Source organism: Pinus tabuliformis, chromosome 3_2, assembly GCF_031772625.1.
Source record: "Pinus tabuliformis cultivar Carrire ecotype Pingquan chromosome 3_2, CPIR1, whole genome shotgun sequence".
In the NCBI taxonomy this organism is placed as follows: Eukaryota; Viridiplantae; Streptophyta; class Pinopsida; order Pinales; family Pinaceae; genus Pinus; species Pinus tabuliformis.
In genome coordinates, this window is record NC_142302.1 from 1,024,165,800 (window position 1) to 1,024,190,704 (window position 24,905).

The window sequence follows — 24,905 nt, forward strand, 5'->3', positions numbered from 1 at the left end:
CTACTTCTACTGGATCAAATGCTTTCATTCGGTCAGTGGGATCTACTACATTTGGAACCAAGTGAAGGGAGCTAGTAGAACAACTCGATCTGCAACTAGTGGGATCGTCGCTCAAACAAAAAATGGTAGATTTATTTGGTGGAACCACTGAAACCACTTTTGTTGTCACCACCTCCTCTGCTGCTTTAAAAGCTGCCATCTATGCCTTTAGTCTATGCCTTTGTCAATGCCTATGTGGGGTATCAATATCAATTTGCAACTGGGGAATGAACTAAATCTAAATATCAATCCGGTTTTCAACGTCTTATACCTATGCCTTTGTCAATGCCTATGTGGGGTATCAATATCGATTTGCAATACAGGAACGAACTAAATCTAAATATCAATCCGATTATCAGATTATTATACTAATGGCACTTTATAACTTTATAAAGCCTTTCTCCTTCCTTCTAATGCCCCGACGTTTCTTTCCCTTTTGGAGATCCAAACTATTATTTTTTTAAAGAAAAATTTCCAGGTAGATTTGTATATAAGAATGGTTGATTATGGTAGCATTGAATTTCTAGAACATTTTCTACGAGGGTTGGCACTTATGGGACACGAACATCCTTCCATAAAGGCAAAGTCCTCTTCACATGCCAATATGCATGCTATGTTTGGATTAGCTAGGAATGACTTGGCAGCAAGGTATCCAACACTTGACCATGCCTGGTAGAGTTGAGCCTACTTTCCAATAAATCTCACTGCTTTTATTTCATAATACTCTGGGCACCAGTCTTTTGAAATCCTTTTCTCTGCAAATTCCACTGCTTTACTTGCTATATCTAGCCTTCCCATATTTATGCGTGCAATAGTAAACTTCCAAAGAAGTGTTGGCCATGATCCTCCATTGTGATATGACCAAAGCATGTTCTTAGGATCACTGCAAGTGATAATTCGCCACTCTTCATATTCTAATGCAGGAAAGTAGATTTTCATAGGCATGGTGCCCACAATATCATCATGTTTGCTCTCAATTAGGTTCAATATAGCTTTAGCCTATTCTGAAGTAGTTAGGGAAGTTACTATAGCCCAAAGATTACCCAACTAGAAAAACCTAAAATCCATGTGAGCAGGCTGGAGGTTCCCATTTTGGAACCACCCTTGATCAGTCATCCAATCAACAAGCCATGATGGAATTTTCTCTTGGTAAATATTGAACTTGGTTAATCCTGTACAAACTCAAGCCTCTCTTGTTCTTTGCATTGTCTACCCCAGTCAGAAGAATAAATCCACAATTTTAAGTCTTCTTCTAGTGTCTTATAGACAACTATTCTTGATCAACTAAACATCTTACTTATCCTACGAATTTAGAACTCACAATTCTTCCAATGGATCTGAGAAACCTCTACGAAAAACCATCATCATAGCGAAAGACCAGTGAAATACAAATTTATTTTTGTAGCTGAAATGAGGGTGCCTCCTCAAGTTAAGTTAAACAACCCTCTTGCAAGAGACAAGCTTCTTTAGACAACTTATTTGCTCGTGTCTTGAATTCATGGTATACATGTGAAAATGAAGTAATTTCAAAAGAAGCATATATCTCTTACAAAATCTTCATAATTGAGAGTGGGCTGAAATTACCAATGTTCCATATTCATAGACACCCAAAATGATTTCTATATCCATAGTCCATTCCTAAATGAAAATATAGTTTGTTACCATAAATTTCATTACTAAGCTACCATGGATAACAAGGTGAGATGATTCCATCATGGTAGTGATGGAAAAGATTACGAAAGGCACACATGTTATTTCAATTAAGTTGATTGATAAGGAATCCAATATTGTGGAAATTTATATAAAAAGGAAATTGTAAAGTTATATTTTGAGTTGCCACAACCTAGAAAACAAAGTGATTGTTGGGCTATATATTATAAAAGAGATGTAAGAACATATGTTAAAAAGTTAAAATATAAAGGATACATAAGATAGGTAGAAAGTTGCGTAAACAAAGGAAAAATGGATAGATAATTTATATTGGTTGGGCATGTGTTTTTCAAAGTGGAGGCTAAAAGGATCTCACTAAAATTGGGAAGCTACCCAGAATTGGTAGCACAATATTGTGGGCCATTTGAAATGCTAGATAGGATAAAGTTGGTTATATACATTCAAGCATTACTCGCATCCATTAATATTCATAAAAGTGTTTCATGTATCTTTATTGAAAAAGTATGTGCCTATTAATCCTAACCTTGTGATTGATTAGACCATGGTCTAGGTGGAGCACAAAAGGGACTTTTGGGTGAAACCAATATGCATCTTAGACTGAAAATTAGAAGTGCTCTTGTGCAAATCCATTATCTTGGTAAAGGTCTAGTGGATCAATTGCAATCCTGAAGATACCACATGGGAGCATGAAGAGGCTATGTGGGAGGACTACCCATAGATTTTTGCATATTTTGAGGAAATATGAATGTACATTTGTGCATAAATGATTAAAGACACCATTTTTTATAGCTAGGATTACTAAATTCCATAGCTTGGATATTTCATGTCCAACGAGTGGTTGAGCCCTCAATGGTAAGTGGGACATCCTAAAGGATTGTGATGGAGTGAAGGGAGTACTCTTCCTTGGATTATGTAGGTTGAGGGGAGTGAGAGTTGGGCATTTGGAATTTCTATAGGAGTTACTAAATTGTCAAATTATAAAGTTCTAATATGTAAAACAATTATGTATCTACATGTAAACCTATATGGTGATATGCACCAAATATAGTGAAAAAATGTAGGGGAGGAAAATGTAACACCCCAATTTTGGTCACTAGATTAGAAATGTATATTTTCAAATATGATGAATGTGTAAATGCCAAGACATGTGTTATGTAAAAATGTATCCAAATTTCAATAACATTATTGGATTTCAATGGTTTTATTATGTAAGGTGACCAATGTGCGAAACTCGCAATAGTCAGGAGGAGACACCAAAAAAAATTATCCATGTTAAGGGTTGGTGTGTTCTAGGCCTAGTGTGATTGTCAAGTGATTTTGATGGCTTAGATGCCCTAGGTTATGGTTTCTTAGGTCACATGCTAGTCCCACAAGTCATGGACACAATATCAAACAAAAAATTATATGTAAGCATTTATATTGAAAATAATAATATAAAATACATCACTGGTTATAAGATAGATAAGAACATATTCATGGAAGACCTATCATTCCATAAATGAGGGGGATAAAAATGGGTCCAAAGGTAAATCACACATTGTTAAAATCCCATGTTATTAGCATAAATTAATTGTCATTACCTTATAATTCGCATTTGACTTATTAAAACCAGTCATTAAATGAATTTTTTGGTTGGAAGAGTCATATCAATTATTTCTCGAAGCATGGGCTAAGTACACTCATGAGGGGAGTGGTTTTATTGAATTAATTTAAGAGGTGGGTGAGAGAGTCATCTCACCTAGATGTGAGAACATGTGATGAGTAAAATTGTGTTTTGAATCGCTCGGGTCAAAACATGCATAAGAAAAGGAATTTGAGTAGAGGAGATAGCTAACTTTCAAAAAGCAAGAGGACAAAAAAAAAATAGAGTTTTGGTGCTACAAGAGGAGAAAATACAATTTGTGTTGAAGACCAATCTCTAGTGTTGATATTTATGATAAGAACTAGCTTTTCATGTTTGCGAGGGGTTCTCATTTAGAAATCACTCAAGTGCTTCTGTAAAGGTTGTTGTAAGTGCTCCACTAGTAGTTAGATTTCCTAAATCCCATAACTAAGATATTCCTTACCAATCTATGTTAGAGCCCTGGAGGGGATGGAGATTGTCTAAGGTACTATGATACATAGAAATAAATATCATCCTTAGATTGTGAAATATGATGGGAAAGAGAGTTGGCTAGTAGGAATTATTGTAGGGGTCGCATCACTCTTAATTTGGTAGGTATTGGTCTCTTAGTGTTCAATATAGACATCCATAGGAGGATGCTCACCTTTGTGGAATCATAGCCCTAGATTAGGCGTGGCCTATTGTAGAGAGAATTAGTCCAAAAATAACTATGGTTGGATGGAATATTTGACATTTGTAGCTAGTTGTGTAAAATATTTATAAGGATAAATATTCCAATCACTCTATTATTTAATATGTAAATGTTATGCTTGAATGTTATGTCCAATTTATGTTGTGTATGTTTAATTTTTTTATGCATGATTAATTCATCTACATTCTTGAATTTTAAAGTCACTGACACTCACATGAGCCTATATGTGAGACAACATACATTCATTTCTTTCAAAATGGTATTAAAGTTGGATTTATGGTAACATGCCTTAGCCTAAGGGTCTAGGTATGTCACTCATCATCTTATTGGTATGTTGACAAAACCTATCAAATTTTTAAGTATAAATGTAATGAGGTTTAATGATATTTATCTCAAGCATCCACAAAGAAATTCACAAAAAATGCCAAGAGAATAAAGAAAGTAAATCATAAATGAAACCCAAAGAAAAATGATTTGTTCTTATTCATTTGGCAATGGATTTTTTATAGTTTTACAAAGAGATCATCAATTGAAGAGTGAATCCTTAAATTTGGCATGCATAGAAATTAAAGGCTAGAAGAAACAACAAAATATGCAACTAACTAACAAACTAGCATTTAAGATCTAGAAAGGGATTTTTCATGGGAAGTGAACTACTAGTGATGATGCTCCTTGGCGATCAAGGTCTAATGTGTCACATTAAGTCCTCCTAGCTTATATGGATATTTTAAAATCATGAATTGAAACAATTTTTGTGGGACTTGTAGTTCAATACTACTGTAATCCATCAGGAAAGTCTTCTGCAACATTTGTAAATGAAGTGTTGACTTCGTGTGTTGTGAATATTGGTGCTAAAGTTGCATATGTTTGGTGTATTGAGGATGGAGTCACTATGCCAACAATAGGTGCAACTCTCCCATCTAGTGGGGAAGATATATCAAGGTGTCTCCCTGATCGCATTTCTCTGATGATGACCCTCAAGTAGGTATGATGTTATTTCTTATGTTGTTCATGAAATAATCAATGACCCACATTGCCACGTGCCAAAAAAGTGTAGTGCATTATTTTTGATAAAACAAGTACCCTCACAAAAGGAAAACACTTTGTTACTAGTGCTAAAGTTCTATCATATATGCAACTGGGAGAATTTCTCAAAATAGTTTCTCCTTGTTGTAATATTTAACAATAGAATCTTAATCTTACCCATGCAATTATGACCTTATTGCAATCTTCTAACTTCATCTTCCCATTCTAAAATTGGAGGTATTACTAAATTCCCACCAATTATAGCCATGAATCCACAGTCATTGTCAATAACATTGAAGTGCCAAAAACACATGATATTTTTCAAGAATTAAATGCCAGATTTAATCCTGACCATTTACACAACTAATCCAACAATCCTCAGACTTCCTGGAGCATTGAGTTATGGTTCACTCTATAATTTCAGTGGTTTTCAAATAGAGGTTGGATATAAAATGATTCCCAAGCTAGCAAAAATTGTGCCACTCTTCCACATGCAATAGAAGTTCAGATCTAAAATGATTTATTGTTTTCACTATGGTTCAAACAAGATTTCATTAGATTCCTATGGTGACCTCCACTTCAAACACATTCAACAAAATTGATTCAAACAGAGTTGAGCAGTGAGCATCCATTGGAAAGGGTAGTGGTAAACTACATATATCACTTTCATTTCTTTTGTGAGCCACCTACAACTACGTATATGAAGGGGCTTGGGACCAAGAATACTGCTTGATTAACTTCCAAAAAATTTGAAGCTCTTGCCGGAAAATATGTAAGACGTTTAATAGATGGGATAGATATTTTGGTTGGTAACTGGAAGCTGATGTCTGAGTGTGGAGTGTCTACACCTTCATTTGCAGAGGATTATTTAAAGGATATGGAATAACATGCTAGAATAGGAATTTTGGTGGCCTTGATAAAAGACTAGTGGCAATGTTGGCCATTTCTGATCCATTTAAAAGGGAGGCAATTTTTTTCATAAAAGGTCTAAATAAAATGGGCATACACCCAATCATGGTTACAAGAGATATCTAGACAAAAACTCAAGTTGTTCAGCAAGATTTGGGTACTTAAGATGTCAAGGCTAAGGTCATTCCTACTGGAAAAGCTAAAACAATTAGTTCTCTTTAGAAGGATGGAGTTTATGATATGCAATGGGAAGCCATATATAAATCCTAGGAACTCAATTGGGTGAAAAAGAAGCACTTCTCATTCTTAGTTTCTTGGATGAAAACTTTCCAAAAATTAAAAGTAATCCACCTGTTAAACACACATGGGTAGCAATAGAATATGAAGGATAAAACATGGGAGTGCAATTTTTATTAACAACTGATATACATTTATAGTACATATTGTGACTGTTTGGTTTCACATCCCAAGGTCTCTTGGACTCCTTTTGTCCATTCGGCTTCCACACTAACCGATTGAGGATTAGGTGTCCAACATTCCCCCCCTTCATTCGAAGGGTTATGGCAGAAAGCCCATAGAGAGCGTAGGAAAGAATATGGTGTAGAATGAGGAATAAAACGCTCAATTCTGACAAGCAGATAGGGCATTAATTAAGGTTGTCAAGAATGTTGTTGGACGGGCAGAATCTGACACTCTATAAGGTGGCAATTCTGATCAATTCTGATTAGGAGAAAGGCAGAACTGACATGTATATAGAGACCACAAAACAAGTGGCTCAAATTGGAGCAGGACCAGCAATCGTCTGCTCTGATACCATGTTAAACACACATGAGCAGCAATAGAATATGAAGGATAAAACATGGGAGTGCAATTTTTATTAACAACTGATATACATTTATAGTACATATTGTGACCATTGGGTTTTACATCCCAAGGTCTCTTGGACTCCTTTTGTCCATTTGGCTTCCACACTAACCCATTGAGGATTAGGTGTCCAACACCACCATTGAAATGAAACACAATAGCCCACCTCAATATCATCTAATGAATATGTAAAGCTAACAATTTTGTAGTAGTCTGAAGCGCTCTCAAGAAAATGAAATCAGAAGGCTTCTAACTGAATCTCAAATTTTGTGAGCGCTAGTATTATAGCAAGAATGATGCAAGTCCTGGGCTACCAACCTTACTTTTATCAATTTGGTAGTTCGTAAAAAACTTGGAAGCATCGGTGTTGTATGCACAAGTACTAGTTCTCACTGCAGGTTGTCACTTGGTCAGTCGGTGTGAGATCACTGGGAGCTCAAGCCAACTTCTATAGATTTTAGAATAAGCTTTATGTGTGATGAAAGAAAATGAAGATTACTCTATAGAAGCTATTCTAATTGTAGAAAGGAAAAAGACTAGAATGCAAAGCAAAGCCTTGTAAACCCTAATTAACAAGCAAATTCTACTTTTGCCAAAACACTATGAAAACCATGAAATCAATGCCATTACCTACTGAAGAAAGTAAACAACATATAACCATGCTATTTCTAGAAGTAAATAAGAAAAAAACATATTTTTGGACTTTTATGTATTTTTATGTGAATTTGACATGCATCTAATTTATTGTGTGTGACTGTGGCAGCGAACAGGTGGCGTTAAAGGGTGGTTTTGGAGCTTGGGAGGATGTAAGATGGTGTGGATGGGTCCTATGAGGTCTTAGGTGGCCTTCTAGAGGCTTTTCCCACACTCTTCCTTCAAAAGAAAGCCTACAAGAAAAACTACAAGAGGACACAGGGAAACTACAGGAGGAAAATAGGAAAACTACAGGAGGCCTACAGGTGGAGGCCGAGAGAAATTTTCTCTATTTTGAGGGTGTGAGAGTGGATGGAAAAGGTGGATGAAGGTTGTAATGAGGTGTTAGTGTGCCTAAGGTCTACCACGAACCACCAAGAGAGAGAAAGATGATTGGGTTTTCTCAAGGAGAGAGGGAGAAGTTCTAGGAAAAATGTAGGAAACTAGGGCAGAATTGAGGTGAGATTTGAGAGACCTGTAGGGCATGGATCAGATGGAGGTTGTGATTGCTGGTAAGCTAGCCTACTGCTAGAAGAGATGTACTGCAAAGGGACTGACAATCAACCGAGAAAATCAAGCAACCAATGAAATGAGTGCATCTAGGAAAAACAAAGTTTTGCATTAAAATGGTCTAAACTATGATCTATGAAAGGAAATGATGCAAGAAAGGAAACCATGAAAGAGGACTATTGAAAATCAAGAAGTGAACATGATGAAGGAGATCTAAAGCAAAGAAAAACTGAAATATTAACCTACTAAAGAGCTGCAAACACTAGAAGTCCTATGAATGAGGAAAATCTGTGTTTTTGGAGCAGCAAGGGAGTCTTTGCCTCAAATCATGGTCCCAAAGGGGGGAAGAGAGGCCAAGGTACTTTTGCTAGCCTTTTGAATCTTTTCTGATCAATTCTTAACCTACTACAAAAATCACAAATGGAAGCCAACTACTAAATCATCAAAAGCAACCTATTCTTAACCATAAAAAAATACATCTAACAAAAATTAATCTACAAACTAAAGTAAGGCATACAAATACAAGTAAAGAGAAGCTTGGCTGCTTTGATTGGGCCCTAACCCAAGAGCTTCAGCCCTCTGAGGTAACTCAGCGCTAGCTCAAAAAGAATTCCATCTTCATTATAAAAAAAATAGCAAGATTACATAAAATTGTCACAAGATAATATGCTCGGAATTTGAGTAGAGTTTACATAAGCAAAAAAAATCCAACCCTAGTGAGACCCTATGCCTCTCTACTTATACATCTGAAGCTATCAACAGCGTCCTTAAAATTAGGGAGGCTTGGCTCCCAAAACTTGAGATAACTCTCAATCATCCTCCACTTGCTCGGCTGCCTTCTAGTGCATGATTCGACTGCTTGTACTCTGAGCTGAATGAAGGGGAATTCGAAGTGAGGAGTAATAAATGAGGGGGATTCCCTCCTATAAGTCCTCTCCTTTGTCTAATTTGAGTTATTACTGCCATTTGACCACTGGATCCTTGGATTTGACCTCGAAATCCATCAATAATCTGCATTAAATACATGTTAGACCACATGGCATCATAACTAACTCAACTCACTCTATAAGCATACATATAATCAGAAAATCATGCAATAAGCTAAGAGAATGGTTGATTTGACTAGGTTAGGAGGTAAAATGAGCCCATATAATTACCCATTTATGAGGCTGATCATCACCTCGCTATTGAAGGTGTTGCTCATCCTCTGAGCAACTTCGTCAATCTCCTCATCTTTGATGGCCCTGGTGGCATCCCTAGCATCCCAGGCTTCTGATGTGGTCTACTTATGTTGGTCATAAAACCCTGTTGTTCTGTCTATGTCCTTTCACTACTCCTCCTCTTCTTCTTCTCTTCTGCCTTCTAGCATGCCTAATAGGAGTGGGGGACTCAGTTTGAGGCCAATCTAGTTGACCTTCGGCCTTTACATGGAGTGCTTGTACATTGGCACTCTTTTCAATGCCTCCTTCAACCTCATGGGGGAATGGTATTCCCTGATTTGCAAATTGTGAGGTATTGAAAAATTTTAAGGTGAAGAGCTGGGCTTTTGAGCAGGACATAACTTGAAGAGTTAATAAAATTAAAACCAGTTTCTGAAGGGCTGGGCTTTTGAGCAGGGCACAACTTGAAAAGTTAATAAAATTAAAACCAGTTTCTGAAGGGAGGGGATGAAGGGGATGCAAAGAAGGGAGGGGTAGAAGGGGAAGACCAAAGGTCGGTGAAGGTCGAAGAGCTGGGCTTTTGAGCAGGTCATAACCTGAAAGGTTAATAAAATTAAAACCAGTTTCTGAAGGGCGGGGAAGAAGGGGAAAAGGGCGGGGTAGAAGGGGAAGCAAAGTAAAAAGAAAAGGTCAGTGAAGGTCGAAGACCTGACCAAAGGTCAGTGAAGGTCGAAGACCTGAGGTCAGAGTAGATTGGTTATCCGGCCAGGTGTTCCATCTCCTCATGCATGCATGCACACAGTCATCCCCAAGTAGCCTTTGCATATCTTCAAGGTGTGCAATTGCTTGTGCTTGATTGGCTATATATCTAGGGGCAATCTGAGGGTCATTTGCAAGCAAGTTGTGTGTGCTGATGAGTGCCATAGGATCTGATGGCTCAGATCTTAGCATTAATGGTTCATTTTTCTCTTTTATCATCAATCTTTTTATTTCTGTTGCCCTCAATTCTTCATGGTTCATCCATGAGGCCATGGCCATTAATTTAAGATCCCATAGCTTGGCATTGGGGTCCCACACATTCATGTCTGTGAGGGCCATATTGTGTAGGTAGAACTCTGCCATTTTTGCTTTATCCTCTGAGGTGCTTTGGTCACACAGATCCATGAACTGCTTGTAGTCCTGGAAAGACATTGTGCCTCTTTATGCCAATGTATTTATTTGGAATTAAAGCCATTAGTCCTTCAGATAGAGGCCATAAGATTTGGCTGGTGTTCTGCATTGTAATGCCTCCATGGCTAAGCTGGCCATGTATGCCAGCTGAGTCTCTTTCTCTTGTAGCTACCTCCTTAGGATTTCATTCTCATTTTCAAGGTGGCTTCTTGTAATGGCTTCGTTATCTCTGAGAGCACTCAACTCTCTACCCATTTCCTTGAGTTCTTTTTCCATATGGCCAACATCCTCAACTCCTTTGGATTTGGCTATCTGCATCCACCTATGTGTTCTCCTTCTTTCTTTCTCTAACTAAAAAAACAATGGAATTGCAAATTTCTGTGGGATGACCCTGCCTCCCTCAATTAGATTGTCATAGGAGACAAGACTAAGCTGGGGGTCAGTTTCTTGTAGCTCGTGTGCTTCCTCTTTTACCTCTGGCTGTCTTCCCATCCTTTCCTCAAGCTTTTGGGTCTCCTGTAGTTGGGACAGTGTCTCCTGTAGAACTGTCTGAGCCTTCTGTAGGTCTGGTTTTGGGTCCTGTAGTACTGACTTTCCCTTCCATGTAGAAGATCTTGGAGTCCCCTTTTCATATGTTATAGGTGTCTTCGAAGGGGATTCTTTCCCCTTGGCAGCTAGTGAATCTTCAATGGTTATGGGTACTTTTGAAGAGGGCTGAGGTTTGCCTGTTTTTATTCTTGTGCTCTTCCTTGCCCTGAAATACATGGAGGTCTATCTCTTCCTCTTTTGCTTTGGCTTGACTGGTGTACTGAGGGTAGTGAGGGTAGCTGCTACTTCTCTTTCTAAAGTCTCAGGGGACTCTTCTCCTTGCTCTGCCTTCTCTGCCTCTTTTTCTCCTTCCTCTGTCTCTTTTTCTGTTTCTTCAACTTTTCCCTCCTCTGTTTCTTTTCCTTCCTCCTTCCTTTTTTGCTCTGTTTTGTCACCACTAGCTTCATCTTCTCCTCCTTGATGTGCTTCCTCCTCACTGCCAGTAGGACTGACATCATAAGTCAATGCCTTTATGTCATCCTCAGCTGTCATGTTTTGGAAAACTTCCCATGCTATAGGGAGTGTAAAGGTATGGAGGGCTTCCTCTACTAGGATTTTGATTAAGCCATGGTGAGCCAATTCCTCGGAATTCCTTGCTTGTACCTTAGTGTTGGAGTCAATCAGGGACTGAAGGAGAAAGTAAGGGATACTGAGCTTTTGAGGTGCTGGGGTATCCATGCCATACCTCAAGTCATGGAGGATTCTGAAATGATAACCATAGACAATGTTGTGCTTCCCCTCACAAGAAATGTATTTGATTATTTGGTAGCTAACCTCATCCCAGGGATATGGTATAATAGCCTTTCTAATCCCATTTTTATCTCCAACAAGGGTTTCATTATTTTGGAAAAATTTCTTCTTGGCATCCTAGCCAATTGGTTTCTCATCTTTACTCCAAGGCAGCCCAAGAGTAAGGGTAGTGACCCTACTGATGAATTATGGTGTTATTCCGATGGAGATGCCTCTAATGGTTATAGTGGCATGTGTTCTTGTGTGAGGGACCAGAGAGAGAGCAAATTCTTGGGCAATCTCCTCATCAAACCCTTGTAATTTCTCAAAGAAGTTCATCTAGTTTGCCCTTGTGAATATGTCCACTACTTGAGGATGTGCATGGAGCCTAGTGGAGTTGGTGGGCTCCATTCTCTTAAACCCTCCTATCATACTACCTGTGCTTTAAAAAAAAACCAAATATGGAGGTGGAGATAGATTGTTTTCGAGAAAAATAAAAAACAGAGGAGACTGTGTTTTTTTTTTAATAAATAGAAATTTTTTATGTATTTTCTTCCCTCCTAAAGACTTATTTCATCCTCAATTTGAGACCAGTTCTTTCATATATTGATGTTCACAGGGGGCATGCATGAATCCTACCTCTTCATACTGAATTTCATGTCAAAATCAGTGTTTTCTCCCTTCAAAATGGCTCACTGCCCCTCCTATAGAAGCCTGTTGTCCCTCCTGTAGATTTCCTATAGGTGCTCTTGTCGATTTCCTGTAGGTGCTCCTGTAGAAAATGTCGAGAGCAAAGATAGGGAGGAAATAAATGGAGGATGGTGGTTATGAGGCTATGGGGACACAAGAAGACTATGGTGGGTGAGTTACGAGGAGAGAATGAAGAAAAGGTGGTGAGAATGCTCGGGGAGGAGTGCTCATTACCCTTTATGGATATTTTCGATTATGAGTGTTGAATTGGCAAGGTGTACGTTGGACATATTCAGATCATTGGTCCCCACCGACTTTGTCATCATGGCCGCTCCTCATAATCATCCCTCATTATTGCATTGGAGTTCACCCTTTCTCCACTACCTGTCCTTGGAATCTTTTGCTTGAGTTGACTATGCGCACGTATGGGTGACATCTCGGATGAGTGAAGTCAACTAAATGAAGGTGGCCAAGTTAACTGGCCTCCTTTCCCTCATTCAATCTCAATCATCTCGTTTCCTTGTATGACTCCTAATTACACAAATGCAAATAGAGGAGTGACTTAGTTACTTACCTATGATCCGAGTGTATTTGTTGTGAGGTGTTGTGGCTCTCTCTGCTGCATGCCTTCATTCTTCTTCATGCATGTTGTCTCTGCTAGCTAATGTGTGGTTGTGTACTTTTGTAGGTTCTTCTTTTTCTGGAGCTGAGCTGCATGTGCCTTTCCAACCTTCAGATGTGCACTCTTTTGTTGTTGGTGTTGGACTTCTATGGGATCAGCTGCTACAGGAATTCCTACAGGAGCTCCTGTAGCTGCTTCTCCCCTTGAAACTTCAGCTTTTCCCTATGATTGGAACTTGAGAATAATGCCATAGGTGTCCTTCATGATGGAGGGATAATAGGTAAGCTTCAAGTAAGGTTATTGGTGCCTTTTCCTTTTCTTTTTTTTATTTTGTTTTTTTTCAATATTGGAGAACTATTCTTTTTCCTGTGTTTTTCTTGGATAGGAAAATAAATGATGCTTGGGGTGTGATGCAGGCTTGGAAATGATAGCAAGGAGGCTTGAAGGTGGTAAGAGGGATGATAAGTGCCTCATGAAGCTCTCCTGGTCCCTCAAATTTCCTTCTATAGACATTTTTGGCTCTCTGTAATTCCTACAGGAGCCTCCTATAGAAAACACAAAGCCTCCTGTAGAAAACACAGTTTTGGAAGAAAAAGGTACAGTGGGGTGAAAGAGATGCCAAACATGATGGAGGAAGGTGTGGAGAAGATGAGATGGATGATGGTGTGAATGTCAAGGTCCCCTTGGCACCTTCTTCTACTTCTTGTAGTCCTCCTGCAAACCTGCAATTCAATAAAAATTCATTTTTTCCTTCCTTTTTTTTTTGAAAACAACTAGGGTGCCTCAGAGAGGTTTTCACCTTAATTTCCTACCTTGGGCACCTCCAAGGGAGGTTTTCACCCAAGGATCTTATTCTTTTCTCTCTCTCTCTCTCTCTCTCTCTTTTTTTTTGACATCACTGGGCCGCCTCAAAAGAGGTTTTCAACCCAATGATGGGACTCAAGTGCCTCCTGGAGATTTTCACTTGAGTCCTTATTTTTTATCTTTTTCTTTTCTTCAGTGAGTGGGTGAAGTGGAAGCTAAGACATGCTCCACTACCATCACTCTTTTGTTTAGATATTCAATAAAATCTCGCTTGGAGAGGGGTTTCTTGTAGACTTTCAACCAATGTCCATTGACAAGCATGGTGATGGCTTCATCATCAATGGTCCTGATCAGAACTGAACCATTGTCATTGCATTTCTCCACAGTGTAGGGTCCCAACCATATTATCCTCAGCTTTCCCTTGAGGTCTTTGTATCTTGAATCATAGAGTAGTGCCCAATCTCCCTCTTGGAATTTCTTCTCCTTAATGTTTCTGTCATGCCATATCTTACTCTGAAGCTGAACTACCTCTGTATGGAGAAGGGCCTACAATCTGTATTCATCCAATCCATTGAGCTGAAGTAATCTTTCCTTCTGTGCATGGCTAAGGTCTAGGTCCAGCTGAGATGCCATCCTTAGGGTATTGAATTCAAACTTTATTGACAGCAAAGCCTTCTTCCCATAGACCAGTTCATAGGGTGTGAACCTGGTGGTGGTCTTCCATGTTGTGTTGTAGGCCCAAGTGGCCTCAACTAATCTGTCCACCCAGTCTTTTCTGCTGCTGCTCACTACCTTGGTTAGGATTCCTTCCAATGCTCTATTAGTGACCTCCACTTGCCCATTGGCTTGTGGATGGTAAGGGGTGGAAGTCCTATGCTTGATCTTATGATGTGTGAGTAGGTTTTCAATCAGGCTAGAAGTGAACTGACTGCCTTGGTCTGTGACCAAATCTCTCGGATACCTGAATTTGTAGAATTTGTTTTCTCTCAAAAACTCAGCTACTTTTTCTTCTGTTGCTACTTTGATTGCTTTTGTCTCTACCCACTTTGTCAGGTAGTCGGTGCACACTATGATGTACTGCTTCTGCTTTGAAAGGGGGTTGATAGGTCCCACAAAGTCCATGCCCCACTTCTCAAATGGCTCAAAGGTCACTTGAGGTTGCATGGGAATTCCATCCTTTGGAGTGGGTTTCCCCATCCTCTGACACCGATCACATTGGCTCGTGTATATCCTCACATCCTGATGAAGAGTGGGCTAGTAGTAACTTGCTTGCAATATCTTGAAGGCGGTTCTTTTTGCTCCAAAATGACCTCCACAAGGCCTGTCATAACAGGTCAGGAGGATGTCAAAGACTTCCTCCTCCCTGACACATCTTCTCAAGATCTAATTTGGGCCAAGTTTGAAGAGATTGCCTCCAATCCAAGTGAAAGGGGTGCTTTTCCTTATGATCTTGCTCTTCTCTTTCGAGGATAGGTGTGGTGGGAACTGTGCTGAAACCAAGTAGTTTGCTATATCAGCAAACAATGGAGAGAGTATTGATATAGAAAACAAATGTTCATCTGGCATTTGATCATCCACCATTCCTTCTTCACCTGCAGGTAAATTTACTCTAGACAAAAATCCAGCAACAACATTCTCTTTACCAAGCTTATCAATAATAGTCAAATCAAACTGCTGCAGTAAAAACAACCATCTAATAATACGAGAATTTACATCTGGTTTTTTCATTAAATATCTAATTGCAGCATGAGCAGTGTGCACAAAAGTTTGATAACCTGTGATATAATGTCTGAATTTGTTTAAGGAGTGCATGACAGCTAGGAGTTCCTTCTCGGTCACTGTGTAGTTTAACTTTGCCTTTGACAAGTTTTTGTTTATAAAGTATATGGCATAAGGTAACTTTTCATCAATTTGTCCTAAAGCTGCTCCTATTGCTTTGTTCGAGGCATCTTTGTGAATGTGAAAAGGTAGGGCCCAGTTTGGGCCTTTGAGAATTGGGGCAGTCACTAGCTTGCTTTTTAGGGTATCTGTTAGGTTCCTATACCAATAGGTTTCATTTTTCATGATTGACCTAGGAAGTGCCAAATATGTTCATCTTTGATGCTGCAAAGGTTCCATATTTTGTGAAAAGAAAAAGAAAGTTAAAAAATGTAAAGAGGGTATGCCCTAAAAGAATAATCAAAGGGAAAAAAGAGTAAATTGGTCAGAAAGAAAAATAAAAATGAACCCCAAAGAATGACCAAGAAAGTGGCTAGCCAAAATGCCACTACTAGCTTGATGGATGGCCCAACAGTGCAATCTGGACCATCCCATGTTTTAAATTGCTTGTTCTAGACTAGAATGAATATCTGTCCAGACAGTTCAAGCTTGGCAGATGAGTAGATAGGCAGAGAAGTGAAGGAGCCAAACTGCTTAATCTGGGCCCTTGGAAGAAATAAGGGCAGATTTAGATAGGAGGACAATCAAAAGAAAAGAGGACAATCAGGGTTTTCTAGTTCAAATGCACCCAATAAAATGGAAGAGAAAATGCTAGGTATATTAGGTTGGGTAGGTATTTGAGGTTGTAGAAGCAGGTGGGTGCTCACTATTGACTTGTCAAGAGAGACTCATATCAACAGTGACATAAGCACTAAGGCAATTTTGAACTGTGGAACAATGGATGCATGACTAACCTCCCCTCTCCTCCCTCACAACAAGAACTCACTAACATCCCTTGAAGAGATTGAGATCTACTCAAAAATCTTAAACTTCAATCCATTTCCATGAAAAATTTAAGTAAAACTTCTAGTTTTCTTAAAGGTTCAAAGCCACATTTCTTGTGTAAAATCATCATTTTAATCTCCTCTCATGCCTAAGTTCACTCAATAAACTTAGCATTCATCCATACCAATTCAATCCAAAAAGTCATATTAACTTCTAACTCTATTATTTAACTCCCTAAACCATTTTCCCTGCCCCTAGTTCTACAAAAATTATATAAAACCCCAAAAAATATTAAAACGTCCCACCCCATGGCACTATAGCCATATAATGCAGTCTTGGGAAATATCTAGTCCATTTGGGGCCTTGGTATTAGCCCTTCTGCGTCCAAACACCTGGGAGTAATTTAACATTTGGTTAAATTATTTAACCTCGCCTAAACCCTCCATAAACCTTACCGCACTACCCTCCGCGCTTTTATATTTTGGAATTAATTTAATCTTTGGTTAAATTAATAACCATGTCTCAAACCACATAATCGGGAACCCATTAACCTAAAGTTTTAACCCCCCCCCCCCCCCCCCCCCCCCCCGGCGACATATTATAACATTAAAAACGGGCGGGTCCCCGCGTCGTATCACGCCAACATCTAACCATTCCGTCAACCATCGATTTGGGTCCGACAGATCCGACGGCCCAGGTTGATTTCGGAGCGCCCTCGATGTAGGGAGTTAGCGCCCGATAGCACGGTGGTTTTGCCGTCGTACAAAAGACGCGTGCCCTGTTTTCATTGCGTTGAGCCTCCTCTGACACTTACCGCCCCCGTACAGAAGGTGGTCCGATAAAACCATTTACCGCCTTCTGTCTTGGCGCCACGTTCCCATGACGTCACCTCCGTGTCAACCCACAGCTGCTCCGTGTCACCGCCACCTCATCTGCCTGCGTCCCCACCCTTCCACCGTGTCTTGTGCCACATCATCGCCCGAGTCAGCTACCACATCACCTTGCTGTACCTGGGACCCACCGATGATGTCATGCTGACATCATCGCAGAAAAGCGCCAAAAGCGCCAAATATGCCAAAATTTTCATAAAAACACGTGTTTCGACCGTTTTAAGTCATTTTCATTGGACAATTTGGGAGCTCTGTGCATGCTGTTTTACGTTGTTTATCCACCCAAGTGCAAATTCGATCATCCGAGCCGCTGTCGCCTGCAAATTCACCGCCATTGTTCTCCATTGCACCAGCTCAGTTGCCCTCGGCGCCATTAAAACTAGGTATTTGCCGAATTTCGCCTGTTTACCCCTGTTCTTGCCATTTTCTTCAGTTCACTTGTTTGAATACCTGCAAATTGCCAAATTTAAGACTCTGCAACACCTGAATTCTGCCCAAAATTTACTGAGTAACCCCCTGTTCAAAAGAAATCCTGCAAACCCGCGACCATTTGCAAAATTCACCATCAAAAAATCATTTCTAACTGAGTGTTGCCGGCAGAATTTTCATATTGCCCGTGCATTGTCCCTTTGCTACATTCCACTGCAAAAAACTTCAGTCATTGGGCTAAAATAATCCCCTTTTCCCTCTGCAGTTTGCCCACAGTCTTTTAATCCCTGTGAATTCATCAAAGAAAAGAAAAGCCTTTCAAAACTCTGCAAATTGACCTCTTTTATGATAGCCACAGACCTTGAAGGTTATTGCCTCATTTGAACTCATTGTGCAACCCCTTTGCAAAATCCCCAGAAAGCAGTTGGTCTCACTCTATTACTGCTCTATACTTCACTTCAAATATAAGCACAGGTAAACCTCAGAATGGCCACTCCCATAGCTTTAAATATTGCCCCCTTGAATGCACCACATAGGAACTTGGAATGGCTGCCCCTTGCTGATAGGGATTACCAAATGAAGGAAACAGTGGAACTGACCAACAAATATCACATTGAAACCTTTTGTGAGATAAGGAAAAGATACAGAAGCAATGCTGATATCCTTGGTATCTGGGAGTCCAATCTGCCAATTTATTATCTCCCACAAGTAAATGTATTCCCTGACCTTATCCATCAATGTTGTGAGAATTATGAGCCCACTCAAAGAGAAGTTTTGGCTCCATCTGGGACTGTTTTGTTTCACATCACCCCTCAAGCCATAAACAGGATGCTGAACTTTGAGCCAACAAAGCCTCTGGTTCCTCTCTCCATGAAACTTCTGCTTGACCAAGGTGCCAAGCTGCCCAGCTCAGAGATCACAAGAATTGCCCAGCTGTTCATGCAACCAGATTTTCAGCCCCGACAGCCTCCTCCTTATCTACATGTGTGGTTTAATGAAACAGGGAGAATGCTGGTAGACATCATATCCTACATCTTAGGATTCAATACCAGTGAGTATGTTGATGAGACAGTTTTGGTAATGTTGTCCATGTTTGCTCCAGGACAGCCCCCTGCTATCCAGTATGATTATGCCACCTTCATAGCTGATAAGATTCATGAGAAATTCATGAACCTGGATAGAGAAAGGGTGTTCAAACATACCTCCTACATATATCATTTACTGTTGTACTATCAGCCTGATAGTTTCCCATTTTTCCTTAGAAAATTAGATGCCAAGGGGGAGCGAAGATCTGTAATATTTTGGTCATCAGTCTGCCTCCATGTTTATTACTCTCCATATACCTACTGCGAGTTTATTGACCTATTTATACACCCAGCTTCCTCCTTACTGGTGAGCACTCCTCTTCCTAGACTAACTGATGAGATGCAAAAGATTCTGCAGCTTTCCAAAAGCTACAACATTGGTGACTAGTATTTTTGCCAAAACCACACAGTAATACGGATTTATGACTGTGAATTGGCCCCTTACAGACTGCCCAAATATGTCCCCATGAGACTATTTGCCTTGGAATACTTCTGGCAATTTGGTAATGCAGATATGATTCATTTCTATGGCAAAAGCAAAAAGGCACAGCTCAAGATTAGGCATCAATTGGGCCCATTTATTTTCAATAAGAGAGAAGAAGCCTGGGTGGAGGCAGACAAGATGTTGAAAATTTTTTTGTTACTAAAAACAAGCTTTTATTGGGCACCATATGACCCCAATCGCTTTATAAGCCTTAGAAGAGTCAAATACAGGCTTGCAGCATATGAACACTGTAGTATCCCCCAAATTGAACAACATGCTAATCAACAAGAATGGGTAAAGGGCACACTAGTTGAAGAATTTTTTGAGGAAGAAATAGCAGAAAAAGAAATCAAAGACCTTGAAAAAGCAGTTGACTTGGAATATTTTGGACAGCTGTTTCTTACAGCCCCTTGGTACCTTGGAGAAGGCACCTCATCTGCCACGGCCTCCCAGCAACCTTCCCAAGTAAGTGCCCCGCCAACAACAACAGATAAAGGTAAAGGGCTGCAGCATTCAGAAGAGAAAATACACAATTTGGAACAGCAAGAAACAATGGCAGATCGGCCTACTTCTACAGATGAACAAAGTCAAGGGCAAGACCCATCTAGTTAAGCAAAAGCAATAGAAATCCTAGTGTTACAGACACCTCTTAATGGGGAAAGGGCAAAGAAAAGGGATAGACAAGAAGAAACCCCTCCAGGGACATCTACCGAGCAGCAAGGGGAGAAGAGACAAAGGTTAAATCCTTTTTCAGAAGAGGAAATGCCAGAACGGCAAATAGAACAACAAGTTCCTCCAAGCATGGAGACATCGGCCAGCTCCTTTCAGCAGGAGAAAGAGAGACAACAGGGGGTAGAAGTAACATCCACCAGGCAACAGGGCCAACAGGGCTCTGATATCAAAAAAGCATTCACTGATATCAAAGCTAGGAATGAGCCAGTAAGATTACAGCTGTACAACCAGCTAATAAGGATGGCCCCCACCAATCAGCAAAGGCTAATGGTAGCCTATGACATCCAGGAAGGGAGAATGACCCTCGGTCACTTCAGACCTACAACTCAGCAACCCCAATCAGCTGCTGACTATATTAGAACCAATCTGGAAGTGTTCGCCAAAGATATCCATCCGATGGACCAGATTGAATTGCACAAGCAGACCGGGGAGATGGTATATTCTACTCTAGTAGATAAAACATTGTTAGCCAATAGATTGCAAAACTCTTTGCACAATACTTCTGCTCAACTAGATTTGGAGAAAGCTTCATCACAGGCCAACGACAATAGAATCAAATCCTTGGAAGAAATCATTATAGAGCCGGGATATGATCCCACTGATCCCAAGGGTGTGCAAGCTTTGATAAAAAAGAAGGAAGAAGATATAGCCGCCCTTAGAAGACAAATCAAACTGTCATCTACATTGCATCCTCAAACTACAGAGGTAGCCCAAAAAAAAGAAGAGCAGGATGTGGTAGCTTTGCTTATGACCTTGCATAAAAGGTTGATAGAGACAGAGAGTGCCTTGGAGGCATCATTACAGGGAAGACAGGGAGAGTTGGCCCCTCAGCCAATTCAAACGGCTCAGATCCTTACAGCTACTCCTCCTACGGCCACCACAACAGTGCCTCCCCTCACTCTAGCATCAGAAGCAGGTACCTCAAGTTCAGCACCAATTTCAACAACTACTACAGCACCTGCAGAGCAAGGGAATAGCCTGAGAATGGACAATATGATGAAAGAAATAGAAGCCCTGGAATTGCAAATGGCGGAATTGAAAGAAACCAAAGAAAAGCTATCTAAAATTGAGGAAAAATATGACAATTCAAAGAAGGAGGTAGCTGAGAAGACAAGGGAAGTGAAAGCACTGGAAAAAAGGATAAAGGAACTGGAGAAAGAGCTCACTTTTGATAGAACTTTAGCTGATATCAAGAAAATTCTGTGGGCCAAGATTGGACAATCCATTACAGACCAATGGAAATCCATTGAAACCATGCATGAGCAAATGGATTTGATAGGCATAGCTCAATTTGAAAATCAAAAGGCTAGAGCATCTTTAGGACATATTCCTGACCAGGCTAATAGGATGATCCAATTCCTGAACACTCACACCAAAGAGCAGTTGGCGGCAATAGGAATCAGGAAGCAGACTGACACTATCTTGCTAGTAAAAAGGGTGTTGACCCTAAGGAATTTTGTGCAGACGTTGGAAAGAAAGTGCCAAGAGATGCAGGCAGAGGTAGATGAGTTCAAAATAAAGATCACAGCATTACAGAGCAGAGGGCTGCCCAGCCTAGTAACCAGCGCTGGAAGACTGCTGTCACGTGAGAAATATGCCAACAGAGTGAACAATTATGCTTCCAATAAAATCACATTTTCCTCAAGCACAGCAGAAGAGACAGGGCCTCCATCTGGACAGAGTGTCTTTGATAAATTAGAAAATCTATTCTACATTGCACATGAGATAAACCATCTCTTTGAAGTCCAGCCAAACTTTTATAGATACACTGAAGCTGATGAGACACTGATCAAAATACAAAGGCATCAGCTACCTACAGAGGATTGGTGGAGAGGAATGATGGAGACATTGCTCAGGTGATTTTGATTATTAATGCTTTTTGTAACCTACAGGTCAGCACATACAGATGTTATGCTCCGCCTGTCGAAAGGCAAGAAAAGGAAATGCAAGGCAGAAACAGAATGACCACTACAGCTCATTGAATGCAAAGAAACCGAGCACCGATAATGAAGACAAAGACAAAGACAACAACAAGCAGCATACCAGCGACAGGACATCACACGCAGAATAAATGCGTAGCAAGCAGCCGACTCATTCAGCCCAGAAAGTCAAAACCCCTCTGAGAAATTAGACAGCTAGTGCATTCATATTTACTACAGCATTTATTCCTTCACTTACTACTTCTTAAATAGTTGGTAAAGAAAGTTATGAGTTGAAAGCTTATCGTCGTGATATTTTGTATCCTCCTTTTGTATAAATACCCCCCCATAATATGTATTTGGGGTTGGTAATTTCATTTCTGAACTGCGCTGTAAGTTATGAAAGCTATATAATACAAATGGTTGATGGAATTTCACTGTATTGGACCACCCAAATGTGGAATTGAAGCTCTGGGAATGCAATAGAATTCTCGCGTCTTTTATGGATCAATGAGTCCCTCTTCTCTGTGTTTTTTTTTTTTTTTTTTAATGTTTTCTCTGTATGCAATCCCATGTATGTTCCATAAACTTGGTAGCAGAGAGGAAGAATAGCACATAATTTGCTTAAGGGTACTCTTTGTTCAATCTTTGTTACTGTATATGTTTTCTTCATAATTAATCATAAATAGGAATTCTTAATTGCTCCTACTTGCATTAGTTCTTTAATTCTGAATATTGCTTAGGAATTCTTCATTGCTCCTTAGTAATCTTCATGCACTTTCCCCCTGCCAGCATAATGAAAGATTCTTGAGTGCCTTTCATTCTCTGACTTAATCCCACCATTTTAGATGCCAAAATTGCTCCTAAATTGACTACCCTGCTCTGTAGAAAACTCCTTTACCAAATGAATACTTCAACATTTAAACAGTTCATTCACGCTGACTCCATCTACCCAATGGAAGAAACTGTTCCTTACTTACATTCCTTTTTCACCTGAAATTACCCTCCAACAGAATCCAAACAAAACTTGTGCATAATAGCTAGCCTAAGATACCCCAAAAACGAAGCTAAAACTACAAAGAGAGAGTCCTCTCTGGTTGCAGGTAGGTTAGGACCTGCAGCTAAAAGATTGGTTAGTGGTTACCTCAGCCGTATTCCCTTTAGGAGGCAGGGAACAACCTGAGTGATAACATAATTGGCGACTCCGCTGGGGACTGGATGTTTATTTGTAACTACTATCTATTTTCTAAAACTACAGATGAAGCCTGAAGTTAGCCAGGTAGCCTCCAAAACTGTTCTTGCTGTGCATTTACAGGAGTAAGTAAAAGCTGCTTCAGTCAATATCCAGCATAGTTCTAGACTGTAAACAGCTGTTCCAAACATCTGATCAATTTCCCTATTTTAAAGTATTCAAAGGGAAAACCCAAAGCCTCCCATATTTCAAAGAAAATACCAAAACAGATTTAGAAGCTGGCTCCAAAGAAGAAAACTCGGTACACCAGGTCAAATCCTGACCCAGATCCTCTAATTGTTTTTGACAATCCCAACTTAATCCCAAAGATCCTTAGGAAACAAGAGAAACAAGAAGATTTTGCTGATTCAAGCCCTGAAACAGTTCAGCCCCAGCTAAAGCTTCAGTTCGTCCTCACATTTCTCCTACTTCTCCTTCTGCCTCATCCACCTCTCAAAGAACCTTCATTACACCTCCATCCACTGTGCATATTTCAACTCCGTTCCCCGCAGTTCCAACTGTCCCATTTCTTCCTGTTATCCCATTTGTCCCTATAAATATGGCAAATAGATATGCTCCTTTACAGTTACCTGGAAATCCTGGGGCTATGCCTCAAGATTATCAAAGTAAGATCACTTATTTTGATGGTACTGGTACATATACAGCCCAACAACATACAAAGAAAATGCAAGACTATTTTGAGAATTATGAGATAGACGATGATGATGTGAGAATGAAAATTTTTGTCCAAAGTTTAACAGGTGAAGTAAGAACTTGGTTTAGAGCACTTGCTGCAAATTCCATAGCCAATCTGCATGCTCTTTACCTGACATTTCTCAACAGATGGGAAAAGAAAAAAGATCCATTACACATTTTATCTGAGTATGACAGTATAAAAAGAGGCCCACAAGAAACTGTCCTAGATTATTGTGCTAGATTCAAATGTGTATACAATGCTATCCCTCAAAACCTTAGACCTCCACCTGACTTAGCCTTAATCAAATTCCCTGATGGATTTGATTCCGACATGGCATATCAACTCAGGGAAAGAGCTCCTCCAACCTTAGCAGACATGCAGAATATAGCTGTTACTGTGGAGGCAAACCTAATTGCTAAAAGAAATCGAGCAATTGCTGAAAGAAGAACAACTTTCAAAGAGGAACCTTCAGCATTTGAACAAAAGCTTGATGCAATCATCAAAGGCATGGACAGACTTGGGAATAGGGTGGAAACCATCGAAAGAAAGTCATCATGGGAAGGTCAATCAAGTACTGTGAGAAACCCAAACTTTAGAAAAAATCAAAATCCAAATGTTGGAAGGGCTGGCCCCGACCAGAACATCAAACCTCCCTTTCAAGAGAACTATGCCGCAGCCTCGAAATCTAGTGAACCAATAGAGGACCCTCACATCAACTTGATGGGTTTAGACAGTGAATAGCAAGTCTTTCTAACACAAGAAGATCAAGAGGCCCATAATTTCAATCAATTTCAAACCAAATCAGGAGAGTCATTCGATTTTAGAGAAGGCTATGATGCAGCAGTCTATTAGGTTCATAAACACCAAAAATTAAGAAGTAGAACCATAGATGTGCCTGAAACTACCAAGCACAAGGATACTAAGAAGCCAAAGAAAGTAAAAGAT

General features: G+C 39.9%; 1 pseudogene; it reads right to left on the reverse strand.

Moving 5' to 3' along the window:
- Positions 1-543: 543 nt before the first annotated feature.
- LOC149184072 (neutral/alkaline invertase 1, mitochondrial pseudogene) overlaps positions 544-24,905 on the reverse strand; it is a 31,411-nt pseudogene continuing 7,049 nt past the window's right edge.